This window comes from Capra hircus, chromosome 6 (genome assembly GCF_001704415.2).
Source record: "Capra hircus breed San Clemente chromosome 6, ASM170441v1, whole genome shotgun sequence".
Taxonomy (NCBI): domain Eukaryota; kingdom Metazoa; phylum Chordata; class Mammalia; order Artiodactyla; family Bovidae; genus Capra; species Capra hircus.
Window position 1 is genome coordinate 37055586 of NC_030813.1, and position 16137 is coordinate 37071722.

The 16137-nt window shown below is 40.5% G+C and overlaps 1 protein-coding gene across 8 annotated transcripts in view; it reads left to right on the plus strand.

Moving 5' to 3' along the window:
• The window catches only part of ABCG2 (ATP binding cassette subfamily G member 2 (Junior blood group)), a 131255-nt gene that overhangs the window by 67821 nt on the left and 47297 nt on the right, over nt 1–16137 (plus strand). Inside the window, exon 1 of one of the 8 annotated variants that reach the window (XM_018049143.1) lies at nt 7628–7648. The gene's annotated coding sequence lies outside the window, so the exon portion shown is untranslated. 8 annotated transcript variants of the gene reach the window in all.

The following is a 16137-nucleotide window of genomic DNA, read 5'->3' on the forward strand; positions in this document are numbered from 1 at the left end:
GGAACTGGATGTACCTGGTACTGTGTTGTTCTAACAGTGATTTAAAGATTGTTTTCTCATTACTTCTCTTTATTAATGAGAATTTTGAGGAAGAGCTGTTCCTTCATTTATTTATTCAACTGTATAAATATAGACTCATAGATATTTATTTTATTGTATAGGTTATAATTCAATGCAGTCATTATTTAATTGCTGATCAAATGGTTCCACCATTCGCCACTGGGAGCTCTTCTTTCACGTTGGCCCCTGTGCCCTTTTGACGTACCACTTCCCCATCCTGCCTTTTAAAAAAGCATTTCCTTGCTTTCTGGTATCATGAAATGCTCCAGGCTGATTTTTCTATTTTCTGTGCCCTGACCCTTGCATCAGTCATTTTTCCAAGGCACTCTGGTTCCTTGTTTTGGAGGCTGTTATCAGAAACCAAGATCTGGGTCCTAGGTGTGTTACTAAAGTTGCTTTGAACTTTTAAAGTTTCATAGATTTGTGACTTAGCAAATGCATCTCTATAGGAGGAGTAATGCCTTAAATTTCAAAGACTCTAGAGACCATAGTTGCCAATTTGCATTCAGCCTCTTATGGGAAAGAAATAAAATTGGAAGGGCTAGAATTTTAAAAGTTCCCAGTTTTTCTCAAATGAAGACCTGTAAGTGTTTATAAAACAAATAGAATAAACACATTAATTTTTATTTACTCAGGCTCTGATAAGAAAGTAGCTTGTTATTTACTGAATATATGTGAAGGGGAGATATGCATAGATCATATCTTTAAGAAATGTAAAATGTCTTTAAATGAATTGTGAGATCCTGGCCTCCACTTCCCCACACGACAAAGACTTCGGGGTAAGTCTTTGAGCATACTTTCTCATTCTGAAAAGAAAGGTTTTAGGCAAGATTTTCATTTCTCTCGTCTCTTAGTGGTCTCAGAGGACCCCGTAATATCCAGACATTTTGGACCCTTTCTCTATATTTTAGTTATAATTTAGTGTGTGTTTATTGGTTCACTGGTTAAAAAGATTCAGTTTAATTTCAGATCTGATTTATGTTAATCATGCCAGCTTACTTTTAATATTGAAATTTACTCAGTTAAACTTTATTTTAATCTAAGCCAGTCCGGACCATGTACAGAAGTCTTTTCTAAGAGTTCCATTTCCACAAACCTTCTTTAACTTTCTTTTTACTGATAGGTTTTGTCCTATGCTTTTCCTTTCTCTCTCTCTAGAATAAAATTACTTTCTTTTTCCTCAACAAATTGTATTTTCATTTCTTATACCTTTTTCCCTTTCATGCGAGATGTTTTCCTTACCAATTTTAGTTGTCTCAATTACATGCATTAACCAGAATTCTAACTTTTTAAAAACCTTAATTTCTAGTGAAAACTAAGAAGTATGCAATTATAAACTTTTTCGATTATTATTCTGTAGATTGGCAAAATCACAAATACTGTTTATGATTTCTAGAAAACGTGTTGTTTTTTAATGAAATTTTTTCAATGTGATATTTTTATTAGTAGACCTAAATATCTTCTCTGTAAAAAGGCAGGCTATGTTGAGGAATTAATGTTTCAGTATCTTATTTTATTTGGGAATAATCTAGATATTTAAATGGAGAAGGACATGGCAACCCACTCCAGTATTCCTGCCTAGAGAATCCCATGGACAGAGGAGCCTGGTGGGCTGCTCTCCATGGGGTTGCACAGAGTCGGACACAACTGAAGCAACTTAGCATGCATGCACGCACTGGAGAAGGAAATGGCAGCCCACTCCAGTGTTCTTGCCTGGAGAATCCCAGGGATGGAGGAGCCTGGTGGGCTGCTGTCTGTGGGGTTGCACAGAGTCAGACATGACTGAAGCGACTTAGCAGCAGCAGATATTTAATAATTTCCATCATTTCACTTAATTTAGCAAAACTATAAATATTAAGTCACCAAAAATCTACAGAAACTATTTTTAAGTAGACAAACCGTAAGACATAATTATTCTTAAAGAATTTACCTCAAAACTGTTGCTCCATTTATATCTGTTGAATTATAGTTATGTTTAAATTACCCATGAAAACTAATGAGGCATTACACAAAATAAGCCATCATTTCAAGATATTTTTCTTGAGAATTTTATAACAGAGATAGTATGACTTATTTAACTTTTGGTAAACGTAGGTACAGTAAAAGTAAGAACAGTCTATATTCATTAAACCAATAAATTTAAACTTTAAAACTGATTATTAGTATAATATTGACTATTTCCCAGATCACAGGAACTTGAAATTTATTTCGGTTGGCTTTCTTTTAAGTAACTTAATTAAAAAAAAATTTTTTTTCAAGATTTCTTATTTTTAATTTTTTGGCCAAGCCCTGCAGCATGTGGGATCTTATTTCGCTGACCAGGGATCATTCCTAGGCCCCTTGTCAGTGAGCACATAGTGTCTTAACCACTGGACTGCCAGGGAATTTGCAGGCTAGTTTTTTTATTGTATTTTAAAAATATCAATTTGTAAGTGATTACTTTGTCAACAAAGTAATCTGTCCAGTCAAGGCTATGGTTTTTCCAGTGGTCATGTATGGATGTGAGAGTTGGACTATAAAGAAAGCTGATCACAGAGGAATTGATGCTTTTGAACTGTGGTTTTGGAGAAGACTCTTGAGAGTCCCTTGGACTGCAAAGAGATCCACCCAGTCCATCCTAAAGGAGATCAGTCCTGGGTGTTCATTGGAAGGACTGATGTGGAAGCTGAAACTCCAATACTTTGGCCACCTGATGCGAAGAGCTGACTCATTGGAAAAGACCCCCTGATGCTGGGAAAGATTGAAGGTGGGAGGAGAAGTGGACGACAGAGAATGAGATGGTTGGATGGCATCACAGACTCAATCAGACATGAGTTTGGCTAAACTCAGGAAGTTGGTGATGGACAGGGAGGCCTGGCATGCTGCGGTCCATGGAGTTGCAAAGAGTCAGACATGACTGAGCAAATGAACTGAACTTTTACATCAGTTAAATACAGCTTTTTTGTATGTGTAATTTTGATAATATTATCTGGAGTTAGGAACATACCATAGGTATAATGTACACATAGAAATATAAAAAGGCATAACTAGAGACCTCATAGCTTCTTTTGAAAACTTAGTCATGTATCAGTTATAGCATTATAAATTTACTAGTTTATAATAGCAATTTGAATAAGTTAAATATATTTGCTCAGATGACTAAAGGTTTTCACTGTTTGGAGAATATTTTAAAGTTTGTATTTGTCCTTGATAAATCTGAAGGAGGCTGTGAATTAGTTTTGGTGAGGGATGCTTTCCAGCAGTTTGAGTTCAGCAAAGCCTGTTTCTCTTTCTCGCTCTGTTTTTTTGGTGCAGGTTCTACTTGATTGAGCTAATTCAGCTCAGTCTCAGGTCCTTGTGGGATGTACTTATGTTTTTGATATGTAGAGATTTGTAAGACAGGACAGTTGCTTTTAATTCCTCAGAGAACTGGTCTGCCACCTATATGGTACTGAAAGATTGATTTGCCCAACTACATTTTCTTTATTTGCTTCTTTATATCAGTAAAAAGATTTCCAACTACAGTGAAAATCAAGAGTTATATGTTCTAGAACTTTAGGGTTCAGTTTATCCTGCTTTCCAAACTTTGCACAAGCCATTCAATAAAGGCCCTCTTTTTTGAGTATACAGATTAAACCCAGAGCAGTTTACTCTAGGGGCTAAAAGCCTTCATTCTTTTTATTAACTCCTGAATATTAGCCCCCAGTTTTATTTCATATTGTGTGGGCTCAGGTAACCCTACTGATTTTCCTTAGTGTGTTTAACCAATGTTGCCTGAGGGGCAGATTTATAAGCCCACCAGGCAAGGGAGACCTAAGTTTATCCCATAATATAATTGGCAGAAGAGATTTAACCATCTTATATAAAGCCCATTTAAACATACCAACTTTTATAAACATTCATCTCAATTCTCTCAGCTCTTATATCTGTAATTTTAACCTCCATTAAATCCCCATCAACCTGTCTTGGTCTTACACAGGGTCCCAGAAACGTTTCTTTTTATCTCCCTGACCACGTTATCTATTTTTATATAAAAGGCTTTGGATTTCCCAAGCTGAGGGGTTGAGCCAAGGGATTCAGGACCTTTCGTTGATATTTTAACTTGATTAATTGGCCTAACTGTTCCCCCAAGCAACTGAATTTTCTAGCAGCCTTTTAAATATGTATATGTTTTGCTATGCTTAATTGCTCAGTGTGTCTGACTCTTTGCGACCCCGTGGAATGTAGCCCACCAGGCTCCTCTGGCCGTGGGGGATTCTCCAGGCCAGAATACTGGAGTGGGTTTCCAGGCCCTCCTCCAGGGGATCTTCCTAACCAGGGCTAGAACCGAGGTCTCCTGCCTTGTAGGCAGATTCTTACTGTCTGAGCCACCAGGGAAGCCCAAACTGGGGTAAATAGAGTGGACTTGTTTGGGGTTCTTTAATGATGGGGACCAATAGGGAGCCCCTTTGGCCATCCAACCTTAGCATTGTATCAAAATGTTTGTTTGGATACATGTATTTATTGGTTTATTTATCCCATTTCTTAACCATCTAAAGATTTTTATTGTTTTGGAACAAGTCCCTTTAAAATTTCTACCTTGTTGAGATGTCTCTAGACTTTCTCTGCAGTTTTTTCTTATTCCTGTTAATCAACCTAACTAACAATCTAATGCTTTTATTAGCATCTGTAAGACCCATTGAGGGGAAATTGACCATAGATTTAGCTTCCCAAACTTTCTTTGTTGTTGCTCTTTGTTCGATTAAACTAAGGGAATTACTAAGGTTAGCCATTATATTTTTTTGTATCCACTTTCTACTTGGGTCTTTTCATAGGTGCCAGTAATGCAGCTGTTAATAATGAGAGTTCTCTAAAAATTTACCAGTTTAGAAGTTTCTTCAATTTTAATCTCCATTGTCTGGCCATTGTCAGAGCTCTCATAACACAGGGAGGAAAAAAATGTCTTAAGAAGATCAGGTAAAACATTTACATCTCAAAGACACAGTGGGAGAAATGCTAGTTCCTCCTTTGAAAAGTTTTTTGTTCCTTTAAGGTCAGAATTCCGAGAAGATGTTTTATCAAGCTGGCTTTTTCTAGCTGCACACACACACACACAAATTAACTTTGGAGTGTTAAAAGAACCCACATTTGGTCCTTTTTAAGGTGAGATTCTTGAGAGTCCCTTGGACTGCAAGGTGATCCAACCAGTCCATTCTAAAGGAGATCAGCCCTGGGTTCTTTGGAAGTTCTTTGGAAGGAATGATGCTAAAGCTGAAACTCCAGTACTTTGGCCACCTCATGCGAAGAGTTGACTCTTTGGAAAAGACTCTGATGCTGGGAGGGATTGGGGGCAGGAGAAAAAGGGGACGACAGAGGATGAGATGGCTGGATGGCATCACCGACTTGATGGACATGAGTTTGAGGGAACTCCGGGAGTTGGTGATGGACAGGGAGGCCTGGCGTGCTGCAATTCATGGGATCACAAAGAGTCGGACACGACTGAGCGACTGAACTGACTGACTAACTGAAAGTGAGATTTCCTTTAATTCCCAACAAAGCAGGTACTTGTAGGAATAAATTCTGTACATACATAATAAAGTCTTCCCAGCATCTCTTAACTGTGGTAATCCAGTTTTCAACTGAGCGTAATCTTTCCATTGTCAGTTCATCTGGGATAACCCAGGTACCTCTTCTTGAAATTAAGTTCAAGGAAAATCTCCTCCAGCGAGAATTTTATTCACCACCAAATAAAACTAAGGATAATCAGCCAATAGTGGAGATCTAGGACCCAGAAGAGACTTACCTAAATTCATCTGGACTCTGAGGAGGTGGCTAGGCACAAGAGGTCTTTGCTGGTACCAAGGCTCCAGATTCTTGTAGAGTTCGGGTGAGGGAGAGAAGTCTGCTCTGGGTCTCTGTCGCTAACTAAAGCGGTCAACTGAAGAAAAAAGCACAACCTGAAAGTTGCAAGTTAAGTTTTATCTGAGGATCTTACTGAGGACTGTGGTTCAGGAGACAGCCCCTCAGATCGCTCTGAGGAACTGCTCCAAAGACAAAAGAATAAGGGAGTAGCCAGGATATTTAGGAGATTTTGCTGAAATGAAAAACAACAACAGGAAAAACCAAACCATATAGTCAAACATCAAAGATAACTGATAGTCACAAAAAATAGACATTACTAGTTAATGATTTTAGTGCTTTTCTGTATGAGAAGATACAAGACTCTGGGCTCATTGTAATTATTCCTTAGATATGCATCTTAACTATCTAGGGCCAGTGCCCAGAACACATAATGCTTCCTCTTTTCTCTATCCTAATTTCTCCTCAGCTGTACCACGGGGTTTGGGGAATGTGGCTGCAGTGGCTAATGGCTTGAGCCTCGTTTATTGGAATAAGAGGCAACATTCTTTGTTTACTAGAATGGCAGGCCACACTCCTTGTCCATGTCTGTCAGTTTCCTCTTAAATGTAAATCAGTGTGAATGTAAATGTAAAATGAATATAAAATGTAAATGAGCTTCCATGGACCCAAAGCTGGACCATTATCATACTTGCCCTTGTTTTCCCTTAATTGGGCAGATCTGGGGGAGGTAGAGAGTGGGGTTGCTTTGGAATGGGGCAAACAGTAGAGAGTCATAAAACTTCCATTGGCTGTGACCTTGCTGTGGGAATAGGTGCCTTTTGCTTGTTGGAATGCTGGATCTTCCTTGCTCTACCAGCCCCCCTCTCTTGTGGATAAAGGCTGCACACCAAGGGTAACTGGCATCCTAAGATATATATGTGAATACAGTCTTAGAAACCAGATAATGTTTTTACATACAGTTTCAGAGTGCTTGTTTTGTGTCTGGTGTTGTATTTAAGAGGCTTCCCTGGTGGCTCAGATAGTAAAGAGTATGCCTGCAGTGCAGGACCTAGCTGTCACAGGCAGGACAGTGTCCGCATCTTGGCTCTTAAATGACTACAGTAGCCTCTATGTGGCCTCCCTGCTCTGCTCCTCTCTCCAGCACCCCCACCCCCACCCCAAGTCAGAGTGATCTCTTAAAACATAATTAGATTATGCTATTCCTCCACCCAGAAGCCAAAGCAAAGTTCTTACAGTGGCCTGAGGTATGGACACTGCCAGAGTTGACCTGAACCTCCGACTTCATATCCTATACTCTCCCTCCCTCTGCTTCAGTCCCACTGGCCGTGCTGTTCCTTAGGTTAGCACTTGATCTTGGCAGCCCACCTCCATAGAGCCACCCTCGGGTTTCTGCTCAAAGGCCTTATTGGGAAGGCCTTCCTTGACTTCGTTTCCTCCTTCACTTTTATTTTTTTCTCTTTAGCACTGCTGACTCTGACATTTTTCATCGAAAGGAAAAAGGAATAGGAGTTAAGGACACACCCCCATGCAGTCAAAAATCCATTATAATTTTTGACTCCTCCAAAACTTAACACATATTTTGTATGTTATATGCATATCTACATATATTTTATCATTCATGACATATCTAACTTTCTTGATTTTTTTTCAGTATTTCAAGTTTTTTCAAATTGTTGCAAATCTTGAAAAAAAAAATCTGCCAGTATATTTATTGAAAAGAAATCCACAATATAAGTGGACCTGCACAGTTCGAATCTGTTTGTTCAAGGTACGGCCAAACGCAAGTTCATCTGCTCGACACACAGTGAGGCCAAACTAAAGCACTGGAGTTTGGAACAGAGAAGAGTTTATTGCAAGGCCCAAGGAAGAATGGGTGGCTGTGAACTCTCTGATGGTTTTCAGGGAAATGTTTTTCTAGGCAAAATTTCGGGCGAGGGCTGCAGGGTGTGTGACTTCTGATTGGTTGGTGATGAGTTAACAGGTGTTTCAGGAATCTTGTGCTCAGCCTGAAGTTGCCATTGTCCATCCTGGTGGGGACCTTAGTTCCTATAGAAAAACTCAAAGATATTGTTATGTATATCCCTTGAGGGGGAACCAGGACCCTGCTCCATGGCTGTCCTATTGTTTCCTTTTTTGTTTGTTTGTTTGTTTTTCCATTTCTTTTCTTTTTTTTTAAAATTTTTATTTTTACTTTATTTTACTTTACAATACTGTATTGGTTTTGCCATACATTGACATGAATCCACCATGGGTGTACATGCGATCCCAAACATGAACCCCCCCTCCCACCTCCCACCCCATATCATCTCTCTGGATCATCCCCGTGCACCAGCCCCAAGCATCCTGTATCCTACATCAAACATAGACTGGCGATTCGTTTCTTACATGATAGTACATAGACTGGCGATTCGTTTCTTACATGATAGTATACATGTTTCAATGCCATTCTCCCAAATCATCCTACCCTCTTCCTCAGAGTCCAAAAGTCCGCTCTACACATCTGTGTCTTTTTTGCTGTCTCGCATACTGGGTCAACATTACCATCTTTCTAAATTCCATATATATGTGTTAGTATACTGTATTGGTGTTTTTCTTTCTGGCTTACTTCACTCTGTATAATCGGCTCCAGTTTCATCCATCTCATTAGAACTGATTCACATGTATTCTTTTTAATGGCTGAGTAATACTCCATTGTGTCTATGTACCACAGCTTTCTTATCCATTCATCTGTTGATGAACATCTAGGTTGTTTCCATGTCCTGGCTATTATAAACAGTGCTGCGATGAACATTGGGGTACATGTCTCTCTTTCTATTCTGGTTTCCTCAGTGTGTATGCCCAACAGTGGGATTGCTGGGTCATAAGGTAGTTCTATTTGCAATTTTTTAAGGAATCTCCACACTGTTCTCCATAGTGGCTGTACTAGTTTGCATTCCCACCAACAGTGCAAGAAGGTTCCCTTTTCTCCACACCCTCTCCAGCTTTTATTGCTTGCAGACTTTTGGACTGCAGCTGTTCTGACTGGTGTGAAGTGGTACCTCATTGTGGTCTTGATTTGCATTTCTCTAATAATGAGTGATGTTGAGCATCTTTTCATATGTTTGTTAGCCATCCGTATGTCTTCTTTGGAGAAATGTCTATTTAGTTCTTTGGCCCATTTTTTGATTGGGTCATTTATTTTTCTGGAATTGAGCTTCATGAGTTGCTCGTATATTTTTGAGATTAGTTGTTGGTCAGTTGCTTCATTTGCTATTATTTTCTCCCATTCAGAAGGCTGTCTTTTCACCTTGCTTATAGTTTCCTTTGTTGTGCAGAAGCTTTTAATTTTAATTAGATCCCATTTGTTTATTTTTGCTTTTATTTCCAGAATTCTGGGAGGTGGATCATAGAGGATCCTGCTGTGATGTCCTATTGTTTCTTGACTGCCTTTCCTTGGTTTCTGCTTTCCTTCACTCTTCTAATTAACAACTGTTTGAATCTGCCCTTTGAACCTCAGGGAAGGTCTGAGAAGCTGAAATTTTTTCCCTACAGACAAGAAACAGGGGATGCAGAAAGACTTGTGTATACAAGAGGGCCACACAGGATCCTGCCAGGTTTCAAGGATCAGTTGTAGTTGCATTATGTACACTTGTATCTATTTAAAGAGAGGATTAGGATTAAATTGAGGGACTTCCCTGGTGGTCAAGTGATTAAGACTCTGCCTTCTAATGTAGGGGGTGTGAGTTCAATCCCTGGTCAGGGAACTAAAAACCCAGATGTCTCAGGGTGTGGCCAAAAAGTAAAAAATAGTAATAATAAAAAAATTTTTTTTTAAGATTAAATTTAAAAAGGGACAGGAAACAGGTCTATGGTTGTCGTGGGCTGGGGTGGGAGAGGGAATTTCTTTGGGGTAATAGAAATGGTCCGTGTCCTACTTTTCATGGTTACATGTCTGTATACATCTTCAAAGTCCAAAAACTGTACTTAAAGAGGATGTTTGTCTACAACACGGTTTACTATTGACACGTTTTGAATATGCATGACAAAAAACAGAGACTAGGCTGAACCCTGAGTAGAGTTGGTGTTATGTTGGAAGGAATGTTACATGTACCAAAACGTTCCCCCTCTTGTTTGTTATCTATTCCTTTTTCCTCTGTGTTCTGTGTGTTGTGTGTGTGTTAGTCACTCAGTTGTGCCCGACTCTTTGTGACCCCATGTACTGTAGCCCACCAGGCTCCTCTGTCCGTGGGATTCTCCAGGCAAGAATATCAGAGTGGGTTGTCATTTCCTTCACTAGGGGATCTTCCTAATCCAGGGATCAAACCTGGGTCTTTACCATCTGAGCTGTAAGTCACCAATTCTCCGTGGATCTCTCACTGGTCTGACTGTGTATCTCCTCAGTGCAGGAAGGACGGGGATCTGTAGAATGAGTGAGGAGATGGCTGAGGGGACCTGTGGAGCTTCCACACTCAAGTCTTAGGTCCGTACAGGGCATACGTCATTCTCTGATGGCCTTTGCTGCCTCTCCAGCCTAATTTTCTTACTGCCCTTTCCCCAAAGCTGAACTTTAATATAATGAATTTACCAACTAAAGAGAAGTCACAACCTAAAAGTTGAGGGTTATGTTGTATTGGGTGGGAATTTTAGGACTTCAGGCCCAGGAGGCAGCATTTCAAGTAGCCTTGAGAAAACGGGTCTCAGGAGGCAGGGTGGAGGAGTCAGGTTATACGTATAGGCCTTGGAAACAAAGGACAGGTAGTCTGAACATCTAGTCAAGGCTATGGTTTTTCCTGTGGTCATGTATGGATGTGAGAGTTGGACTGTGAAGAAAGCTGAGCGCCAAAGAATTGATGCTTTTGAACTATGGTGTTGGAGAAGGCTCTTGAGAGTCCCATGGACTGCAAAGAGATCCAACCAGAGATCAGCCCTGAAATTTCTCTGGAAGGAATGATGCTAAAGCTGAAGCTCCAGTACTTTGGCTACCTCATGCGAAGAGTTGACTCATTGAAAAAGACTCTGATGCTGGGAGGGATTGGGGGCAGGAGAAAAAGGGGATGACAGAGGATGAGATGGTTGGATGGCATCACCGACTCGGTGGACGTGAGTTTGAGTAAACTCTGCAAGTTGGTGATGGACAGGGAGGCCTGACGTGTTGCAGTTCATGGGATCACAAAGAGTCGGACACGACTGAGCAACTGAACTGAACTGGACTGAGTCTGAACATCAAAAGTATTTTTGTGAATTAAAGAAAATCAGCTATCTCAAGTTAAGGAATTTAGCACTTTTCTGTATATGGAAAGATGCAAGCCTCTGAGCTCACTGAAGTCTTTCCTTTCCTATGTATCTCAGCTATCTGGGGCCAGTATCTTGTGGTTTTTCACATCCTGAGTTCTTCTGGGCTTCCCATAGGGAGTGGCTGCAGCCTGAGGGCTGACACATCTTGCTTTTGTTCTCCTTCCTGGGTGCCCTGGAGGGCTGGGATCACTGGTGACTGTGACCTCATTGTTTACTGATATGGCAGGAAGTACTCCATTTCTCAAACTGCGTGCATTTCCCAAAGGAATCTCTTTCAGTTTAATGATTTTGCTTTCCTTTACTAGGACAACTTTCTTTTCTCTTCTCTCCTTCCTATATAACTGGTTAGTCTCCTTTAGGAGGCCACTTCTAACCACTGTGGAGCCTGGTGGGCTGCAGTCCATGGGGTCGCGAAGAGTTGGGCACGACTGAGTGACTTTTCTTCCCTTCCCTTCTAACCACTGTGACCCACCCCCACCCACCTGCCCTGCCCCAAGCCATGTATTCCCTGAAAGATTAAACTGGTCTTAATCCCACAAGTAATTTTGAAGCTCTAGGCAAAAGGATAGGGAAGGACATTCCTGGCTGGAAATTCTGCTTTGAAACAGGATAATTATATTTTCTCTCAACTCCACCTGGGTTAATACAGTGAGTTTTTAGGGGATATTCATTAAGTTTTGTCCTTACCTTCCACAAAGTCCAGGTGAAATCTTCGGTGGTATTCGTGTCCTTTCTAATTTGTACATGTGGTTTACTAATCCTGGCAGAATTTAACTTCTGTAGATGACCTCTCTAAATAGGGTGGTTAGTGATTTCCTCTTATTTGTGCTCAGAATATCTTTATGAAGCTACTTTGCTTAATATAGGGGCATGGCATATTGTGATTTAGTCTTTCATTCAGCAGGAATAATTGAGAACATGATATGAGTGACTCCAAAGGATACAGGGGCTTCCCTGGTGGCGCAGAGGGTAAAGCGTCTGTCTGGAATGCGAGAGACCCAGGCTCCATCCCTGGGTTGGGAAGATCCCCTGGAGAAGGAAATGGCAACCCACTCCAGTACTCTTGCCTGGAGAATCCCATGGAGGGAGGAGCCTGGTAGGCTACAGTCCACGGGGTCGCAAAGGGTTGGACACGACCGAGCGACTTCACTTCACTTGAAGGATGTCCATCATGATGGACATTAGGTCCCTGCTTTTACAACAGACATGTGGGCAAATTTTTAGTTTGCAAATGCATATATGGCTTTCTGAAATGGCAGGTTTGCAATAAAGACCAAAGGAGATAACTTTAAACTATCATTATTTTACTTATAATTTGGGAGATGGCTGAAGGCCAAAAGGGCATGAAAAGAATGTTCCTGCGCTGTGAGCTTGGGCTAGAAAAAACATTTTAATGCTAATTTGCTTGATGAGCTGTGATCCAAATACTGGTCATACATTGTTAGAGAAAGCTTTGTGACTATTATTGGGAAGCTTTGGAGGTGGCTGGAAGGTTTATAGTTTATTTAAATTAATTATTTTTCTTTCATCAGCCCACCTTCAATATTTGAAATTTGAAATAGAGTAGTCTGAAATTTACCATGAAAATGGTATGAAATTTATGTTATTGTTAGGGAACCATTAACTGCCTACTTTGGCCGGGCATGATGATAATTGCTTGCCTGAGTTGTCTCACAATAGGCGATCCTAGTAAAGAAGGAGGTACTACCTCCAAAAAGTAACAAGAAAGAGTTCAGGAGGGGCCAAAAAGAGAAGGGAAGAGTCGATATGTCCTACCAACCTCCCAGAATCCTTCTGGCTGAAATCGATCTTGGCTGAGAGATATATGCACCACCAGGGAGGACCCTGAGTCAGAATGTTTGGCCAGAGACAACCTGGAAACCAACCGCATTACCATAAAAGCTGAGACTGTGAGCCACGTGGTGGAGCAGTTCTCCTGGGTTCCCTTTCCCTGCTGCTCTCCACCAAGGCACCCCTCTCTAAGAAAGTCTTTTGCTTTGTCAGTTTGTGTATCTCCTTGGACCATTCATTCCTGAGTGTTAGACAAGAGCTCACTCTTGGGCCCTGTAAAGGGGTCCACTTCATGCACTCAGTAGTCAAAAATGTTTTGGTAAAATGTGAATTCTGTTTGGGGATCAGATTTAATGCTTCACGGATTCATCTCGTTTGTTTTATTTGAGGAAAGTGATTTAATTCAATTTAGCTATTGTTCAAAAGACAGTTCTAAAATAATGGAAGCATTGCCTTTTTTCAGCCATTGTATATATGATCATTTTATAGATTTGTTATTCTGAACCTGAAATATATAGCACTGTCCTATTTTTGAAATAAATGTAATATCTCTTTCTCTGTCTTTAGTAGCTAAGTCATGTCCAACTCTTGCGACCCCATGGACTGCAGCCTGCCAGGCTCCTCTGTCCATGGGATTCTCCTGGCAATAACACTGGAGTGGGTTGCCATTTCCTTCTCTAGGGGATCTTCCCGACCCAGGAATCGAATCCGGGTCTCCTGCATTGCAGGCAGATTCTTTACTGACTGAGCTATAAATATAGTATAGTTTTATGATATTTTGAAATCTGAGGATGAATTTGATAATAGCATATAGCAAGTTTTTTTTTTTTTTGATGCAGGATGAATATGGGAGTGCTTGGAGTGGCCTCATAGTGTTCAAGTATATGTGTCTTTTATGGGGTTATAAAATTGATTGTTTATAAAGTAACCCAAGAATGAGAAAATGTATTTTTAAAAAGTAAGCACTTTAAACCTGTGTTGTCCTATATGGTAACTATTAGCCACGTGTGGCTATTTAAGTATAAGTGAGTAAGTTAAATAACATAAAACATTCACCAGCTATATTTCAAGTGCTGAGTAGCAGCCATATGTGTCTGATGGACAGCACTATTTTATTATCCCTATGTGTATTAATAAAGAACATGGAAAGAAGCATAGGCACTTTTTCATCTGACCTCCGATTATCTTGAACTCAAGAGAATCACTTCTTGGGCCTTATTTACATCCTTTTTACACATAAGAAACCAGATTACCATCTATAAGATCAGTGGTTGTGTAATTTGTGAGAATGAAGCGAATTGGTAATTTTTTTTTTTTTTTTTTTTTGGTGTGGGGGTGTGCTGCTATGCATGTGGGATCTTAATTCCCTAACCAGGGATTGAATCCATGCCTCCTGCAGTGGAAGCACAAAGTCCTAACCACTGTACCATCAGGGAATTCCAGGGAGTTGGTAATTTTTATCTTGTCAAGTTATATATCTCTTAGCTGGTGCTTCCTAATCTCCACTATTTTAAACATAACCTCAGCACTTAGTCCTTGATAAATCCTTCTATTAGATACAGAGGAGGAGAGGAAAAAGTTTTCATTACCAGGCCCATTCCTTTGTCCTAGCGTGTCTCACTGGTTTTCTGCAGTAGCCTCCTGACTGGCCCATGCTTCCACACTTGTCTCACAGCAGCAGCTAGAGTGATTTTTAAAAAACACAGTTAAGATCATGAGCCTTTCCTGGTTGAAAGGCCTCAGTGGCTTCTCTTGGACTATACAGACCTTCCGCAATGGTATTTCTTCCTGTCTGTCTGTCTGACCTCATTCTTTGTGCCGCCCTCCCCAGATCACTCTGCTGCAGTGCTGTGGGGGCCTTGAGTGCCAGACAGTTCCTTGACCTGAAGACATCAGCCCTCTGACTCCAGCGCTACAGTGCTGGTTTCAACACTGGATGTTTGCTTCAGGGTGGAACTGTCAGATCAGAGATGATGTGGAAACCCGTTGATGGATAGAGGACTCTTGAAACTTCAGGGATTTATTATGGAAGTTACAATTCAGATTTTGAGTTCCTTTTCTAACAATGTTCAAAACTATCCTGCTTCTATTTCTGTTTGTTCATAAGTTTTGTAGCAGTCACCTGACAGTGACCCAGGAAGCCTAATTCCTTGTCAGGGCAGCGAGGTCTTGGCATCACAGAAAACAGCTGAAGAAGGTGTGCTCACCCAGCATGTCCCCTTGGCTATGAGGCAGAGTGTCACGTTTGCTATTATTATCCCTAGGGGAAAAAAAAAGTAAGAAGAAGGCCTGAACTCTTGACCTGAGGCTGCTCTGGCTCTACCAGCAGGTGCAATATTTACAGCTGTGGACAGGTGTCTGGCTGAGGACTTTAGAACTGAACTCTACTTTTATTACCTGTGTGCAGTTTCTATTGACTTATGCACTCTGTTTATAGTAGACTGTCTGATTAGGAGTATGGTAAAGAGTAAGAGAGAGAAAAGTGGCTTTTTTTGTTTTTTTGTTTTTGAAAAGCGAGTCATACATTATTGAATTCTGCAATAGGGAGCAGAATTATATATGGTTGAGTGTGTGGGCTTCAGAGGCAGCAGGCCTATTTTGGCTTTTTTTTGGTCAATTAACTAATTTATTTTAATTGGAGGATAATTACTTTATAGTATTATGAAGGCTTTTTTCATATATCAACATGAATCGGCTATAGGTATATGTGTCTCCCCCATCCTGATCCCTCCTCCCACCTCCCTCCCCACCCTATCCCTCTGGGTTGTCCCCGAGCACTGGCTTTGAGTGCCTTGCTTCATGCGTTGACCTTGCCCTGGTCATCTGCTTTACATATGGTAATGTACTTGCTTCACTGCTGTTCTCTCAAATCATCTCACTCTTGTCTTCTCTTGCTGAGTCCAAAAGTCCATTCAAAAGTGGTATTTTTAATGCAAGCTATCATTCTTATAATAGATATACCAGTGTCTATGGAAGAAGACTTTCCAAAAAAGTAAAAATGTACCAGGCCCATTCCTTTGTACCTCATTTTGTACATTTGTACAAAAATGTACCTCATTTTTACTTTTTTGGAAAGTCTTCTTCCATAGACACTGGTATATCTATTATAAGAATGATAGCTTGCATTAAAAATGCCAATGTACCTCATTCGGAGAAGGCAATGGCAACCCACTCCAGTACTCTTGCCTGGAA